The 17,032-nt window shown below is 49.1% G+C and overlaps 1 long non-coding RNA gene across 5 annotated transcripts in view; it reads left to right on the forward strand.

Annotated features, from left to right (window-relative positions):
- Window positions 1-3,082: 3,082 nt before the first annotated feature.
- Window positions 3,083-17,032, forward strand: part of LOC102018892 — a 19,900-nt gene continuing 5,950 nt past the window's right edge. For 2 of the 5 annotated variants that reach the window (XR_001236280.1, XR_001236279.1), the window contains exons 1-5: window positions 3,083-3,208; window positions 4,671-4,752; window positions 5,175-5,346; window positions 7,513-7,768; window positions 10,105-10,211. This is a non-coding gene — a long non-coding RNA (uncharacterized LOC102018892). Of the gene's footprint in view, window positions 3,209-4,670; window positions 5,041-5,174; window positions 5,347-6,578; window positions 6,778-7,512; window positions 7,769-10,104; window positions 10,212-13,031; window positions 13,153-17,032 lie in introns of those variants that run through there. The other 3 variants (XR_262813.2, XR_001236281.1, XR_001236278.1) reach the window with 3 other exon arrangements.

Here is a 17,032-nt window from a genome sequence, read left to right on the forward strand (position 1 = left end):
AAATATATTTTATTAATATCCTGGAATGTATTGAAACTGATACAAGTCAAACAACTGCTCATTTATTAAACTGTTTAAATGTCACTTTTGTACAAGAGTAATAATACAGGAAATATGTTCGTTGAGAAGACATCGGTAGGCCACGGGTACTCAAAATATTAGTTATCTTGGAAAAATATATTATGGAAATAAAAGTCCAATTATGTCATTTATTGCATTAAATAAATCTATATTGACTAACATAACTGTTGTACACCACCAGATGCACTTTCTTTTAAACTTTTTAATTCTCTGGGATTGATCTCCAGGGTGCAGTGGAGAAACACACCTGGGCTTTTGGGGTAGCTTTTTGGGGGACACAGGGGTCATTGGGAACCTGGTGCTCAGTGATCCTGTGATGGGCGAGGCTGTCCTGGGACACGGAAGGTCTTCAAGATGTGTCTTCCTAAGGGCATCTCTTTGGGGACATCTCAGAGGCTGGAGCTTGGACCACAGTTCGTGCAGGAGCACGGACAGCACCATCCTCCATTTGCTCATCCTTCTGATGCGTACTGGGAGGGTGCATGCTGGGAGCCAGTTTCGCACTGTGGGAACACCATGGTGCACCAGACAGGTGAAGACCCTGCTCCCATAGCGGTGACATGCTAGCGAGGAGACCAAAGACAAGTGAGATCATTCTGAATAGTGAGTGCCACAAAGGGAAGAGAGCGGGCTGCTGGGGGTGGGGGTGCTGGGGGCAGGTTCCTTTCCCTGGGAAAGGCAGGGAGAATGGTGAGAAGGAGAAAGCCAGGTGAAAGAGCTGGGAGTGATGACCTCTGGGCAGAGGAAAGCTCGGGTGCAAAGGCATTGAGGTCAAAGCCAGACTGGCTTGTTCACAGGGTGCAGGGACTGCTGGAGGGGCAGGAGAGCGTGACGGAGAGGCAGGCAGGCAGGAGGCCACGAATAGCTGGGCAGTCTGAGAAGGGACGTTGGGGGTGAAGTGCATGTGTGATTGGAAGCCACTGGAGAAAGGGGGCCAGGGTGACCCTGAGGAATCAGGAAGGAGGCACGTTTTGTCGTGAAGGACATCACAGTGGGTGGCAGAGGATGTTGTAGAGGTCAAGTTGCCAGGGTAGACCAATGGCTTGGATGCTGCCAGTGAGGGAGAGAGGAGCCAAGGGCAATCCCAGTGTGTGGGCTGAGCTGGTGGGGACACAGGAGGTTTTGGAGTTAGAGAGATACACGTTGGATGGTTTCAAGGTTAAGCCTTGCCCTCTTGCTGTGTAGCCTTGGGCAGTTCACACGGCCTCTCCAGTTTTAACTGGATGCTTAGTGATGCCCACTTTAGGGGACTTCAGGAGGGAGAATGAGGGTCACATGCTAAGCCCTGAATGCCCATGAACTATAACATCAGTGCAAATACTGTGGCTACTAGGTGGTGACCTGGTGAGGTGGCCCAGAGTGGCGATAACAGCACAGATTTAGGAATCAGACAGACCTGGGTTCATATCAGTTATGTTGATACCTTGTGTGAACTCAGGGAGTCTAGAGGTTTGGCTAAGTGACTCAACAGTTCCACATCCTGGGGTAAAAAAGACATGCCCTTACCCTTCGGGGATGTTGTTTATTGTGTCAATTTAAAAAGTTTAAAAGGTTAACTGTGTGACTCAGCAGAGAGCCAAGGTGCTTACTTTATATTCTCCCTGAGCTGGTGCAAGAGGAAGGCATGCCGAGGCTGTGGGTATAGAGGACCACCCTTGATGATCCCCCCAGAGTGGGTAGGCTACATAAAAAGAAATTAAAAAAGGACTGGCTACTGGTTCTTTGAAAGAGCTCCAGTCTTCGCCTTCAGCTTGGTCATCTCTGGGCTTCTGGTACAGCCTGTTTGGCTTCCACCTGGGACTCTTCCGCTTTCTGGTGTAGGCTCTCCGGCCTTTGTCATAGATTCTTCAACTTTCCGTCACAGACCCATCAACCTCCTGATACAGACTTGCACAGGCACTGCAGTGAGCTCCAGGCCTGGGGCTGGGCTCTTCAATGCCCACCGCGCAGAACATCGTACTTCTTTGCGATGGAAACCTGGCAGGCAGTCTACCACTCTCAGCCTGGGTCCCCAGTTGGCAAATGGGAGGGCTGGAGTGACAATGGCTGGGTGTCTGCCTGGTTTGTGGGCTTGAGAAAAATATTCAGTGACTTCCAGACTCAGAGCCTGGTCTCCTTCAAGTGCTAGGAGTGATTGGAATTATCACCCCAATTTCAACTCACTCTTCCAAATCCCAGAGAATAGCAACTCCTCCAGAAGCTGCCTCGTGCTGCGGAGGGCCTGACAAGTGGCTAGTCACAGAGGGAAGTGGGGTCCTCGGTCCCCTCCCAGTGCCTTGCTAACTTGCTGTGTGACCCTGGGTGAGCTCCTCACCTTCTCTGGTCGCGGTTGGCTGACGTGTGAACTGAAGAGGCTGGTCTGGTTAATCCCTAAGGTCTTTTTCAGAGCCTTAAAAGATTGATGATTATGAAGGTCTGTGATTAGTGAGAAACCATCTGCCCTAGGCAAAGACCAGACCCTCCCTCAACCTGTCCCGGGGAAATGAAACAATAAGCAGACAGCTTAGTAAATTGCCATTGCACAGGCCTTAAAAACGAATATCTGCTTTTGTATCAGCCTTGATTGAAATTCTTATGCGATGGCGGCTGTCCCTGCCATCAATGCCTTAATTAGAAATTAGGACAGTCACATTGGCATAAATTAAATCAGACTAAAGATGATTAACAAAGTAATGCAAGAAATCATTAAATTAAACCATTGTGCCAAGTTCTCTGCTGATCTATCACAAATTTGGGCTGCTAATGAGGTCTTAATTAGTAAGTTAGGTTGAAATAATTCATGTCATTCACTTCAAAGACAGCCCTCTCTCCTTCTTCCTGGGAGTCCTCCCCCTGCTTTCTGCACCCAGATTCGTCAGAGGACTGCGGATGGAGTTGGGTGGACACCATCAGTAAATCGCAGCACCCTGCTGAAGACCCAGACCCTCTGGGCCCCCTGTGCATGTGTTGGGAGGCCACAGTGATGTCACAATGGGCCAAGGGGGGTGAGGAGCACAAAGTCCTAAAGTGACAGAATGGCAGGAGGAAGAGGAACAGTTCTGAATTCACCCTCTCAGGGCACAGATCGGACCGGTGAGGGCTGGAGAGAGGAGGAGTCACAGAGTGTGCATGGGGCCTTGGTGTCCCAGTAAGGTTCCATTTTTCTTTCTATTCTTTTGTGGTGTTCTATTCTTTGTTCAGAACAAGCGTAGTATTCAGTAAAGTAGATCTGATCATGCTCTCCTGTTGGAGGGAGTGAAGGCTTAGAGAGCTGAATTGACTCGCCCAGGGTCTACAGCCAGGCAGAGCTGGAATCTGACTGTGACTTCAGCGTCTGAATGCTTCTTTGCTGTGCTGTCCTCCTTCACCCTGGTGTAGGAGTTTGCTGGAGGAGGTACGAGGCAGGGGCAGACCAACCTCAGAGAAAAAAAATACTGACCCTGCCTGATTTTACAACAGGGTAGGCCTGGTGGAACAGTGATGGCTTTGGAGTCAGAAAGACCTGACTCCTGGATTTGCAAACTCTACCCTTCATGGTCTTTAACCAATGGATTCCCTTTAGAGCCTCAGTTTTCTTGTCTGAATATGGGAACAATGACTACTTCCCTGAGTGGAATCTGTGAGGGCCCAGTGAGGTCATGTGAGAAATGCACCTTTTGTGAGTAGATGTTTCATAAGGACTCCCTTTCCCCACCTTCTCAGTGGCGGTCACCTAACTCAGCTAGCTTTTGCTGTGTAACAAATTGCATGAAACTCAGTGGTTTCAACAAAGAACGATTTGTTTCGCTCAGCATTCTGTGGCCATTGATTGAGCTGGGTTCAGCCAGGTGGTTCTTCTGCAGGTCAGACCTGGCTGTCAGTGAGTGGCTGGTCAGCAGGTGACCCCGTTGTTGCAGGCTGGCTGCAGGCTGGGGGATAAGAGTGACAGGGCCACATGTCTCCTGCCATCTAACAGGCTGGAGTGGGTGTCAGGTAGAAACAGGTAGAAAGTGCCAGCCCCAGGCCCAGTGCATCTCCAGCTCTCTCCTCTGTCACATTTACTAACTTTTCCTGGTTGTTGTAGCTTGGATAATGCTTCCTCCCCAACCTGAAAATGCCCATGTCCTGATCCCTGGAACCTGTGCATATTCCCTTTCACGTCCATGGGGCTTTGCAGCTGGGATTAAGTTCAGGACCGTGAGATGGGAGATTATCCTGGATTAGGGGGTGTGCCCCTGAGGAGAGCACAAGTGCTTCTAAGAAGAAGGCAGCTGGGTACATAGGACAGGAGATCTGATTGATGCTGGGACAGGGGTTGGGAAAAGGGTTCTGAAGATGGAGGGAGTGGCTCCAAGCCACAGAATGAGGGCAGCTCCTCGTCTCTGAAAGCAACAGGGAAACACATTCTCCCGTGGAGCCTCTAGGAGGAGCTGGCCCTGGGCCACCCTTGCCCTCGCCTTGAAGACTTATTCTGAGCCTCTAGGCACAAGAAGTGAGAATAAATTTGTGCTGCTTTTAAGCCATTACGTTTGCATGGCTTTTTCTTTTTATGGCAATCCTGGAGGTTAATTCCAGTGCTTTCCCACTGAGCTACATTGCCAACCCTTGTTATATTTTTTATTTTGATGCAGGGTCTAAGTCACGGAGTTGCCCAGGTGGGGCTTGAGTTTGCCGTCCTCCTCCATCAGCCTTCCCAGAATCCTGGGATTATAGGTGTGTTTCCCTGTGCCACTTGTTGCAGCAGCTACAGGAAACGTGGCCAAAGCAAGCTGCCCAGCCAAGGACCAACTGAAATGGGTGGTAAAACACACCCTGACAAAGCTGAGTTCCAGCCATGGGAAGCACATCCTGCCTTTGGAGAGAGAAGGAGCCACAGAGGCAGTTTGCACTTTGCAAGAAGTGTGCATGTTTGATGGGAAGAGTTTTGGGTCGTATTTTGCAATCTACCGCGTCTGTGAATACTTCACTCCAGGGATTAAATGAGGATGCCGATGATAATAACAGTAGTGTATATTTTATATTTAGTGATCAATAGCTAGGAGCTAGGCAGTGCCAAACAAACGGAGGCCTTGTTTCTTTTTTATTATAGTAAGATGCGTGCAATTACCAAAGTCACCATTTTAATCATTTTTTAGGTGTGCAGTCCAGTGGCATTATGTGCATGGATAATGTTGTGCAAGCATCGCTGCTGTCCATTTGAAGGATTTTTATTTTCCAAACAGAAGTTTTGTGCTCACCAAATATGAGCTCTGCAGCTGCTGGTGACTTCTATTCCATCTTCTGAATCTGGGAACCAGTCTATCCTAGGTACTCTATTGTATTAGTCATCTTTCCTGTCCCTGAGGTGAAGTACCTGAACCTGAAATGTAAAGGAGAGATTAACTTGGCTCACAGTTTTGGAGTGTTCAGTCTATGGTCAGCTCCAAAGCAGAAGCATCGTGGAGGACAGTTGCTCATTGTATGGTGGCTGGAACAGAGAGCAGAGAAGTAGCCAGGAGAGACAGAGGGGGTGGGCAGGGGCAAGAGCCATCCTTCCTGGTTATGCCCCCCAGGGACTCCTCCAACAAGGCTCTGCCTCCTCAGTGACCCCCTGCTTCGATTGCCTTCTGAGAGCCCTATCATTGAACATGTGAGACATTTGGGGGTCATTTTAGACCTAAACCACAGCAGCCATGTAGGTGGATCCTACCACATTTGTGCTTTTGCGTCTCACTTCTTGCCCTTGGCCCAGTCAATGTCCTCCATCAGTGTTGCGGCAGGTGTTAGAAATGAACCCTCACAGGAAGACCATGAGGCCACTGGGGCTCAGAGAGGTGCAGTTGGACATCCAAGCCCACACAGCTGTTAACTAAGGTGGGGGAGGCCTGGACTCAGATCTGCTAGGCTCTGGGCAGGCATGTTGGCCCCTGTCTACTCCCATCCTGTGTCCCACGGCCTGTGCTGGGCCTCCCAGCTGCAATGCCTACAGCTTGACCACAGCTTGATAAATGTTCCCTCCCCCACCGGCCATCCATTATTTCTTGCAGCCGAGATGGCTCCCCACCCTACCAGGGCCGACAGCATCACTTTTTCATTGATTCTGCTTCAATTAATTAAAAAATCCATTCAACCACTCCACAGCTTGATAGACTTTGAGGATTCAGAAAAAAAAATAAATAAATTAATCCCGGGACAATAGGGGTGTCAGGGAGGAGGCAGGGGATGGGAGGTGAGCAGAGAGGGAGGCTACTTAGCAGGATCGGCTTTGTGGAGCTATAGCACAAAGTCCACAGACTCCCTCAGGAAGAGCAGAGCTCTGGACAGGATGGCCATGTTGCTCTTCATATCTTAATTATAGGTACACTTTAGTGATGCTTATTCCACACGTGATGGACATTTCATGCGAGTTTTACATGCATTTTCTTATTAACCCTTTGGAGTAGCACTGTATGCTAGTAGAGGAAAATGAGGCTCAGAAAGGTTGCTTAATTTTTCTGAGGTCACACAGCAAGAATTTGTTGGGGAAGAACCTTCCTAGTCCTTCTGTGTCCTTCTTTCAGTCTGCATTTTCTGACTTGCCTGTATAGGCTCATGAGAGAGAAGGGGATGGAGCAGGGCTCTGTGCTCTGAAGAGTGTCTGGGGCATTTTCCGTGAGAGGAAGGACTTGGATGTGGCGCTTCTGGGATACCCTCAGGAGCTGGAGAGCACCTTACCAGGTCACTCGCTGCTATGACTTTCAAGCCGCCTTTAACCTGTGAAAGCCAGTGTGGAAGTAAGATTCATTACGTAGTTTCATTAAATGTTAAAAAAAAAGATACAACAAGTAAACAAAGATGCAGAGTGGTGTGGATACTAATGAGAAGAATACAGTCAGTGGCCCTGGGGGCCAGAGCTGACATGCAGCGGTTTTCTAGAGCTGAGGGTCACACAGTCGGGAGACTGAGAAGCTGAATAAGCCACCAGCTTGAACTTAGCCATTGTAGGAATACTTACATCCCAGGACTGACAGCCGCTCCACATGACCACTCCCTCAGTCTGAGAATTGGTGTCCCACACACCACCAGTGGTCACCATGTAGCAAACATGTGCCAAGTGACAGGCACTGTGCTAAGCACTTTAGAAAAAAATAATGTTCTAATTTAAACCACTGCATGGGGGGCGTGGTGTTATTAATATACCCATCTCTCAGATGGGAACATTGAGGCTTGGAGAGATGTGTGCATCTGTCTCAGTCTCTCGCCTCATCACTGAGACACAATGGGCAGCACTCACAACTTAAAGGAGAGAGGTTTATTTGGGCTCACATTTTCAGCTCATCGTTGGCTGGTTGCAGGGCAGGAAGGGGATGGTGGAAGGGTCTGGTGGAGGAAAACTGCTCATATCACAGCAGCCAGGAAGCAGGGTGAAAAGGGAGGAGCTGGGGAGGAAGCTAGGTCCTTCCAGGCCACGCCCACAGTGACTGTCTCTTCTGCTCATGTCTCACCTCCTAACAGCACATTTATCCACGGCTGAGTACCTCATCCTCACCATCCAATCACCTTGTAAAAGCCTCAGCTTTGACTGCACAAGAGTTTGGGGGACACTCTAGATCTAAACCGTAACAGTGGCCACTTATGCAAAATGACCAGCTGGTTAATGTTCCTTGGCGCCTGTCTCACTCCACTCCCTCAGTGTCTCGAGGTCCGCAGCGTGGTTTGGAGACACCGTGGAGTCCCAGCAAGGAGAATGAGCTTGCTCAGGACCACAAAGGTAACACAGTGAGCTGGGTGGAAGACTATGACCAGGATCCTGTCTTCTGGCCCACTTGGAATTCCATCTAGGTTAGCAGGTGGCAGGTGGAGGTGAGAGTAAAGAGTAGTGGGGACTGTTACAATTTTCCCGTCCTTGGAAGATCTGGCCTTGGGGTACAATGACCTCTCTGCTGTGTACCTGGGGGTGCAGGGAGATGAGTCAGCTAGACAGCAGCAAGCCTTTAGCTCGCCTGGGAGGATGGGCAGCAGATATCCTCTACAGCCGTGTGTCACGCCCATTCTGTTTGACAGTGGGCTTCTCCCTGGCCAGAGAGGCCGGGCTCTGGCTCCTGAAAAGGCACACAGGGATGGAGGGATAAGGCCTGGCTTCAGCAGCGTGGGCTGCCTGCTTGCTCAGCCCTGTGAGCTGCAGAAGAGCAAAAGCAAGAGCCAGGGAGGGGCCCCAGCCAAGTCCGCTTCCTGCCCTCTGCCCCTGCCTCTCTCATAAAACTTTGTGAGCAGGGTAGACGCTGGGCAGGAGCCACAAGCCTTTGGGATCAGGTGGCCCAGCCTAGAGGTCACAGAGGGAGCAGAAGGTCCTTTGGGGTCTTTTGCAGTTGATTCCATGGGTCAGGATGCTTTACCCTGCTCCCAGAGCCAGGACAGCAGGAGGAGACTTGTACCCACAGAGGTCCCAGGCGGCAGACCATTATGCCCTCCAGAAGCCTCTCCTGAGCCTTCTGCTGGGGTGAGATTGTCCCAGGCCACGGCCAGAAGCTCATGACCAGGGAAGCTCATCTATAAGGGCTGATCAAAAAATCCAGTGTGTGTTTAAATAAACAAATTTGTTCTAGTAAAAGACACATTGTCATTAATCCCCATCTAAATACTACCCCTCACTTTGAACACACTTGTCCCATCATGCTTGCCACTTTCTGAAGCAGTTCTGAAAATTCTCTTTCATGTCTTCATACCATGTGATAAAAAATACAGTGAATGTGCTCACCAAGTGCCATCCACTGGAAGACAGCCTTGTAGAAATAGTTCAGTGTGTCCTCACCCACCTTTTCCTCCAGGTCTGGCATTGCACAACTTCTGCCTTTTCCCCAAAGTCAAAATGGCCATAAAAGGGGAATTTTTGGAATCAAATCATATCATGCCAGAAAATGGCACCCAAGACATTCATGAAAGAGGACTTCTCGACCTGCTTCAGAAGGGGGCAAGAATGATGGGATAAGTTCATTGAGTCGAGGGGAGATGTTCCGAGGGGGGTTATTGGCCACTGTGGCTTTTACTGTAAGAAGTTTTAAAATGTAAACATCCCCTGTATTTTCCCATCACATCTCTCCTGCACAGCAAGTGAGACATGATCTTCGGAATGCATCGTTAAGCCATGCTGTCACTATGCATGTCCAGATTCTGCTTCCACAAACTTAGCTAGTACAGGTGGTCGCTGCCGTGGCCTCTCTCTGCATGCAGAAGAGATAAACACGACCGTAGGAGCAGAAGGTCGCTGCTGGTGTAAGAAGACAGTTTCAAATAAGCACAAATACACTGTAAAATAATGATCACAGGTATGGTACAGTACGTATGTAAGCCAGTTATGTAATCATTCATTATCATCAAATATTACGTACTGTACGCTGTGTGACTGTGTGTGCCACACTCTTACACGACTGGGCGCACAGTAGGTCTGTTCACACAAGCATCACCACAATGCATCAGTCATACGTTGAGCTACGATGTGTTGACCTCACCAGACAGTAGGTTTTCAGCTCCGTTATCATGTCTGGGACCACCACTTGCATCACTGGCCACTATGCTGCTACCTGGGGCGTCACCCTGTACCAAATATGAGTGAGATGGTGCCAGTCCCTCATCACGTCTCCTCAGAGAATGCTTCCCATTGTACAGAAGGGGCAACGAAGCCTCACTACGGGCAAGCATCCTGCCTGAGTTCACACACTCAGGAAGTGGCTGGACTCAGAATAGATGATTTTTTTTATTGTTGAATTTTAGTTTTCTGGAGAACTTTTTTCCCTAAAAAATGGATAACTAAACAGTCTACCTTCGTATGTAATTTTGTTTTTTTGTAGCCTGATTGAAGGAAGTAAAATAGGAACAGATAAAATTAGTTTTATTAGTATATTTAATTTCACCAAAGCATCAAAATGCTCATTGCAATATAGAATTGATAAGGAAGCTTAGCAAGGAGAGTTTTTTATTTAAAGAGAAAAGAAAAGAAAACAATAACATCCTCTCTCTTGCCTGTGTTCTCCTGTCTTCCATCTGCAACTGCTGGGTCTTTGGCTAAGCTGTGAGATTATAATAACACTCACTGCTTCTTCTGGGCAGGTTCCAAGCTGTGGGGCATGAAGTGAGTCATTAAGGATTGCTGCAGCCTGTGACAGGAAGTGTTACTGTCCCCATTTTGCAGATGAGGAAACTGAGGCTCAGAGAAGGTAAAGTACTGGCCTAGACCACACAGCTTGTATGTGTCACAGACAAGAGATGAACCCAGGCTCTTTGAAGCCACACCTGCCAACTGTGGTCCCTATTCACTTCCTCCTTTGATCCTCCCTCTGTATCTGTCATCCCGCTATCACCTCATGGAGCCAAAAGTTTCAGGAAGAGGCTGCTTTGTGTCTTCTAGCCTGTCAGAAGCCTGGGCCAGACAGATATCTGCTTTGGAGAAGGGTCTGTCTAGGTCTTTTTCCTACTTGGTCATTGGATCAGTTGGTTCTTTCTTTCTTTCTTTCTTTCTTTCTTTCTTTCTTTCTTTCTTTCTTTCTCTTTTCCTTTCTTTCTCTTTTCCTTTCTTTCTATTTCTTTCTTTCTTTTTCTTTCTTTCTTTTTCTTTCTTTCTTTCTTTCTTTCTTTCTTTCTTTCTTTCTTTCTTTCTTTCTCTTTTCCTTTCTCTTTTTCTTTCTTTCTTTCTATTTCTTTCTTTTCTTTCTTTCTTTCTTTCTTTCTTTCTTTCTTTCTTTCTTTCTTTCTATTACTGAGTTGTATGAATTCCTAATATGTCTTAGATATGAATCCCTTATTCAGAAACCTATGCTATAGCTGGAGCCTGTAGCTCATATAGTTGCATTGCATTCTTAAAATCTACAAAGAGGGCGGGGCCAGTGTTGAATGTCCCTGCCAGTAAAACAGGGTCACAGTGGGGTGGGGGTTGGGAGGCGATAGCTATGCTTGACCCTTGTAGTGGCGATGGCTTCATGGGACCATAATTATTGCCCGAGTCATCCAGGTGTGCCTTACATATGTGTAGCTTTTTGTAGGCTAGTCACACTTCAATAAAGTGACTAGAATATATAAAATTAGAACAATTTTAAAATAAAAACATACACAAATAAATGCATTACATATACAGAAGAGGAGGTGAGGAGCAGGAGAGGGAGAAGGAGGAGGAGGAGAAGGTGGAGGGGAGGAAGGAGAGAGAAGAGGTGGAGGAGAAGGAAGGGGAGGAGGACGGGCCTGCTCTGGCTTCCTGGGTGGTTGTGGTGATGTTGTCTGTGTGAGGATTCTCAGGCCTGTGCTATGCTCCAGCTGGGACACTCCTTGGGAGTCAGTGTGATGTGCGTTTGCTGCTGTGTGTCCTGGGCAGGTCAGCTGTGCCTCTCTGGGCCACAGTCTCCTTGTATCTGGCCACATCCCTGCTCCCATTGTATTGTACAGGATCCAGGAGAGGAGAGTGCCAGGCAAGAGCCTGTTGCCGATGTGGGGTGGTTGCTGGCTGGCAGCTCCTTTCCCCCCATTCTCATGTTTTGAATTAGAAAACTGAGGCCAGAGAGACTGGGAGACTTGTCTGTGATCCCCAGAGTAGGTGACAGGGTTAGGACAGGCTGGAGGCCTCCCAGACTCAAGGACTTTATTTCTCCCAGACTCCCCTACCTCTGACATCTGGGGTTAAAAAGCATCCTTTGGGTCAGAGCCAGACCACCAACTCACGACACCCACCTGTGTATCGCAGCCTCGCCTCTTGGCTGGGCTTCTGCTCTGAGGACCACAGTCCCTGCTCTCAGCAGGTGAGATGTTGGGCAGCAGGTGACAGATGCCACCTGTCAGAGAAAGACTTTGGCCGAGTGAGCTCAAGAGGCAGATGTGAAGGGGCTCACAGGAGCCCTCGCCTGCTCTCCTGCAGGGGCTGAGAGGGGTCAGACACCTGCTGTCCTCGCAGGAGAAACAGGTAGCATCACTTGGTAGGTGACATCACTCCCTCGAACTGCGTCAAATGTACTGACAGAGTGGCAGTTCCATGTGAAGTCTGAAGGCAGATTAGTGCTTTAGATTCCAAGGATTTTATTCTAAGGGACTTAGCTTCACCCAAGAGGCATCTCCTGAAATCCTACCATTCATTCATTCACTCATTCATTCATTCATTCTTCACTTTGCCGTCCAGGCAGTATTTGTGGTTACTGATGAAAGACCAGAGCTCATGCTCATTTGTGAGAATTTACAGATAAATAAAACTTGGGCCCAGCCTTCAAAGTGCTCTTATCTGCACCGAAGAACAAACATAATACTAGAGGTTAATTACCACTGTATTAGTTTTTTATTTATTTATTTTAAACCAGAAATGTGTACAAAGAACTGTGGCAATGAAGGAGTGGAGAGAAACTGTCTTAGCTGAGGAGCCATTTGGTCTGGGCTCTGAGGGTGGAGTAGGAGGGTGTTGATTAGGCAGGAAAGGGTCTTTTAGGCAGTGAGGATACCATGTGTGAGGTAGAAAAGGAGGAGGCGTCAGAGTTAAGGGCACTGGTGCCTGCCGCTGGTGGCTTAAATTCAAGACCCATATTTCACCTGCTCTGTGCTCATGAGAAGATGCCACATGCCCAAGAAGAGGGCATGATGGCTATAACACCAGCTGACAGGACAGCTCTGCGCACCCAGTGACGAGGAGGGCAGGAGGTGCCCAGGAAGGGAATTTGCTTTGTTCCTCCCCGCCACTCGAATCAGTAGCTCTGAAGCTTCTGTCCCCTCACCCCACCCCCCGGGACAATGACTCTGACCCTGTTGGTTTTATTTCTAGCTTGAGGAGGATCAGGGACAAAGCGAACCCTCTTATTCCTGGACTGCTCATAAATTATGGGGAGAAGGGAATATTTTAATACAAACCAAAGAATCTCATGTACAAAGAGCTGCTCTGAGAGCTGTTCTCTGCCTCCCCCTTCCTATTCCCCTGGTGTTTGGAGCAGAGAAGCCTCCTCGGGGAATTTATAACAAGTAGAATATTTAAGGGTAGGGAGCCAGAGGTCTCTCTGGCTTTCTCTTTTCAGGGAAGTCACCTCGGAGTGTCTCATACGTGCCTGAGTGACATGAAAGGCAGGCTGTGCACAGAGAAGAGGGGAATATGCCAAGAATTGTCAATTATGCAAAAAAAATTGCTTGTCCAAAAGAGTGATGTGTCTGCCTTTATTCCCCAGATGGAGCTCAGCATTCGGGCCTGGGCCTCTGCCAGGGTGTGAGGTTGGCTGAGGGTGTCTGTGTTGTGTGGCTGCTCCAGCTGACCTGCAGGACAGGTCACTCAGTCAGCTGGGGGTCACTTTTCATCAGCTCCATTAGGGACAGTCTCGGGACAAGTGCTTTGAACGACTCCAGGAGACTCTGCTGTTCGGACTTCTCCAGTTGGGTAAAAATTTCCAGAAGAAACCTGGATTGGTAACAGTTTATAATGGGACAAATCTTGGTGTAACAAATGTATCAGTTATCTATTAGCAGGAGGATGCTGTGTAACAAACAGCAACAATAACCTTGGGAACATTTGCCCTTGGGAGGAGGTAGGGGGCAAAAGCTCCTGGCTGGTTTTTTCTTCTTCTTCTTTTTTTTTTTTTTGGACTCAGAGGTCAGCTGGATGGTTCTGATGCAGGCCAGGCTTAGCTGGTCCCAGAGGGTGGTGCAGGCAAGCTGGTGAGTTGGTGAGTCCTGACTAGTTTAGGATGATTGTCACCTGTTCTGTGTCTGACTAGCTGTTGGCTGGGGTGATAGAGGTGGCAGAGCCCTGTGTCTGTAGCCCTGCAGCAAGGTTGCTTGGTTGGCTAGCATGGGGCCTGGGAGAACCCAAAAGGGAAAGTGAAAGGTACTAGGTTTCTTAAGGGCCAGGCTCAGATTTGGTATGACGTCACTTCTGCCACATTCTGTTGGCTAAAACAGATCCTATAGCAGCCGGATTCTGGAGGTGGGGAAGCATCTTGCCTCCCTCCCTGTATTGGGGACCTTAAAAGTCACATGGCCATGGGCATGGACACAGGGAGGGCAGAGGTTTGGGCCTGTTTTTTCACTCTATTGCAGTAGGTGCACAGAAGTAATTAGTTTCACAGACAAGCATTATGGGCATCTGTGTCCGTCCCTGTGCTGGGTGTTGGCACAACGGGAGACTGGGAGACAGTCCAGCCCTGAGGATGTGAAATAGATAAGGATGGCGGAGGGGGTGAGGCTCAGCGCTTGAGCTCTTTCCTAGTATTCCTGAGGCCCTGGATCCCAGCCCCAGCACCCAAACAAAACAAAACAAGCCACTGCTGAGGTCTGAATCCCACCACCTGAGCAGGCTCTTGTGGGGGTAAGGGCGGAGCCAGGAGGCGTGATAAGGGAAGAGGTGAGTGAGGCTGCCTGAGGCTTGGGAAGGGGCAGAGGCGGTGTGGTCACGGTGGAAGGCGGCAGCTAGGGGGCAGACTCAGGCAGGGGAAGACGAGCCAGGAAGCGGTGACCCTGAGGGTGAGACCTCTGACCTGGCTCTGAGAGCAGAGGCCTGGAAGGTTCAGGAGCAGAGTGATGCCACCCTGTGAAAGCATACTGCAGGTTGGAACAAAGGGAGCAGAGGACAGGTCTGGGGGTGTAAGTGAGCTGACAGGGCTTCAGGTAATTGTGAAGCTCAGCTGGCAAGGGTTTGGGGGTATTCTGCAAAAGAGGCAAAAAGGAAATGAGAACATCAACAAGAGCAACAGTAACAGCAACAACAGCAACAATAACAGCAGCAACAACAACAGCAACAACAGCAATGATAGCTCTCTGCTCATCTACCTGCTCTGGATACTGAGCACTGCCTCTGAGCTACATCTTGGGCTGGGAGCTGGGGCTGAACACCGGGGGCTCTTGCTGCTCCCGAAGACCTGCCCAGGTCTCAGAGATGCACTTCAGCTCCTCAGCTCTTCAGAGTCTGAAGAAAGGTTCAGAGCAGCTCCCCGTGTCATCCCCCAGCCCCACTCTGGCCCTGTGTATCCCACCAGCTGCTCCATTTCCCTATTGGCAATTAGGCACCCCTAAAGTTCTCATGGATATCTCTGGTCACTTGTGCAGTATCTGTTCCCTCATCATCCTAGGTGAGGGTCCCCCTGGGATGCTGAACTCCGTCAGAGTGGACACCACGTTATTTTTGCCTCTTGGTCTCTACTTTCTTAGACTCCACACCTTGGCGTAACAGGCGTACAAATTCTCTCGGCTGAGTCATTGGCCAGCCAGCTCATAGTGGGAGGTGGGGCCAACCATCTGTCTTTTCCACCTTCAGTTTGCACGTCTGTAACCTTGGCAGTTGTGCAATAGCCAATTCTGCCATTACTATTTTGTGTGTCCCTACCCTGGGGCTGGGGCTAGGACTGGGCCCTGTGTTAGATGGTTGGGTACTGGGTGTCCAGAAGAGGTACTGACTCAGTTTTTCTCAGCTGTGGACAGTGTTAGGGCTCTCCACTTCCCAAGTGTGAGGATGGGCTTCGGGAAGACAATGTACAGCAGATGGCAATAAACTTCGCAAGGGGAGACGGCTCAGTCTGACTTCCCTTCCCAATCCAGTGGGCTCTTAAATCCTCCTCTGTCCTAAAGTAGATGCCCAAATGCACCTGTGCTCATGGAGGAAGGTGGGTAGGATCCACCCTTGGGGGTATTTTCCCAACAGTGCCCCTCCCATGGCCTCATCTTTGTCTGAGTGCTTTTTGTTTGCTTGCCAGCTTTTATTTTTTGCAGTGCTGGGGCTCAATCCAGGGCCTCAGGCATGCTTGGCCAGCACTCTACCACTGAGTCCACACTCCGCCATGCTGGGGGGCTTTTTTAAAGAATGCAGACACCCACTTCCACTGTCCTTGGAGCTTTGCTTTGGAATTTCTTTTATTTGAATCCAGGGCAACTGGCTGATCATAGAGTGGCCCAGGATGTGCAGCTGGGCCCAAACAGGCTAGAGAATGAGTATTTCCTGATCACCAAGAGGGCTCTCTGTCCAGCCCAGGGGCCTGAACCCTTATCGCTCTCTTCCCCAGGAAGGAGAAGGAGCCGTTGGCTTAGGTAGCGCCCCCAAATCCCTAGGCCAGCAGTGGTTAAAATGTGATCCCTTTTATTCGAGTAATAGAGACGAAGTTCCCGGGCCTTCGAGGAGCATCAATCCAGAGATTTATTAACCAATTTAAAATACTATTGTCTTTCACTTCACAGCAAGATTGAGGGGTGTTGTTGGAGGAATGTAAAGCCAGAGCAACTGAGCCTCTAGCCAGGAGGGGCCTGTACCTGGGACTCAATAGATATTCATGAACATTCCCGTATTTAGTGAAGGAAATAACTTAATACCGACAGTGCGATGGAATAATAGCTATTTCCTGACTGACTTGCAGGCCTCAGAAAATGAGATTGTGGTGGCTTCATTTTTCTTGTCTTTTCCCGCGCTCCCTGCCAGAGCAGGCGGCTGCCGCTGGATTCCCTCTGCATCTCCAATGAGCTCCACTGCGCCCCCGCCCACCTCCCCCTCCAAGGCCGGCGCCTCTCTCCTCACCCCTGCAAGCTGCTGTGTCCTTGGCTTAAGCTTTGTTAGAGGTCACTGTGTGCCTGGGACGGCTGTCCACCTGGGGATGGAAGGAGACTGATTTTTACCAGGTGGAGGGCCTGAGGGCCGGACATTCAGTGACCATTACATTTGTTCCATCACTCACTCGCTCCTCCCTCATTCATTCACTCACTTATTCACTCACTCACTTATTCACTCATTCATTAACTCAGTCACATAGGCTTTCACCCATTCACTCATCACGCACTCTCTCATTCATTGCTCACTCACTCATTCATTAATTCACTCACACATTCATCATTCATCGCTCATGTATTCAGTCATGCACCCATTCATTCTCCCATGTATTCTCTCATTCATCCGATCATTCATCATTCACTTATAGAGGCACTCATTCATCACTGATTCAAGCACTTAGTTTCTCATTCATTCATTCCCTCATTCTCCCACTCATTCTCCCACTCATTCACCCACTCAGTCTCCCATCCACCTAGTCATTCTTCCATTCACCCACTC

Source organism: Chinchilla lanigera, unplaced genomic scaffold (genome assembly GCF_000276665.1).
Source record: "Chinchilla lanigera isolate Chin_1 unplaced genomic scaffold, ChiLan1.0 scaffold00054, whole genome shotgun sequence".
NCBI lineage: Eukaryota > Metazoa > Chordata > Mammalia > Rodentia > Chinchillidae > Chinchilla > Chinchilla lanigera.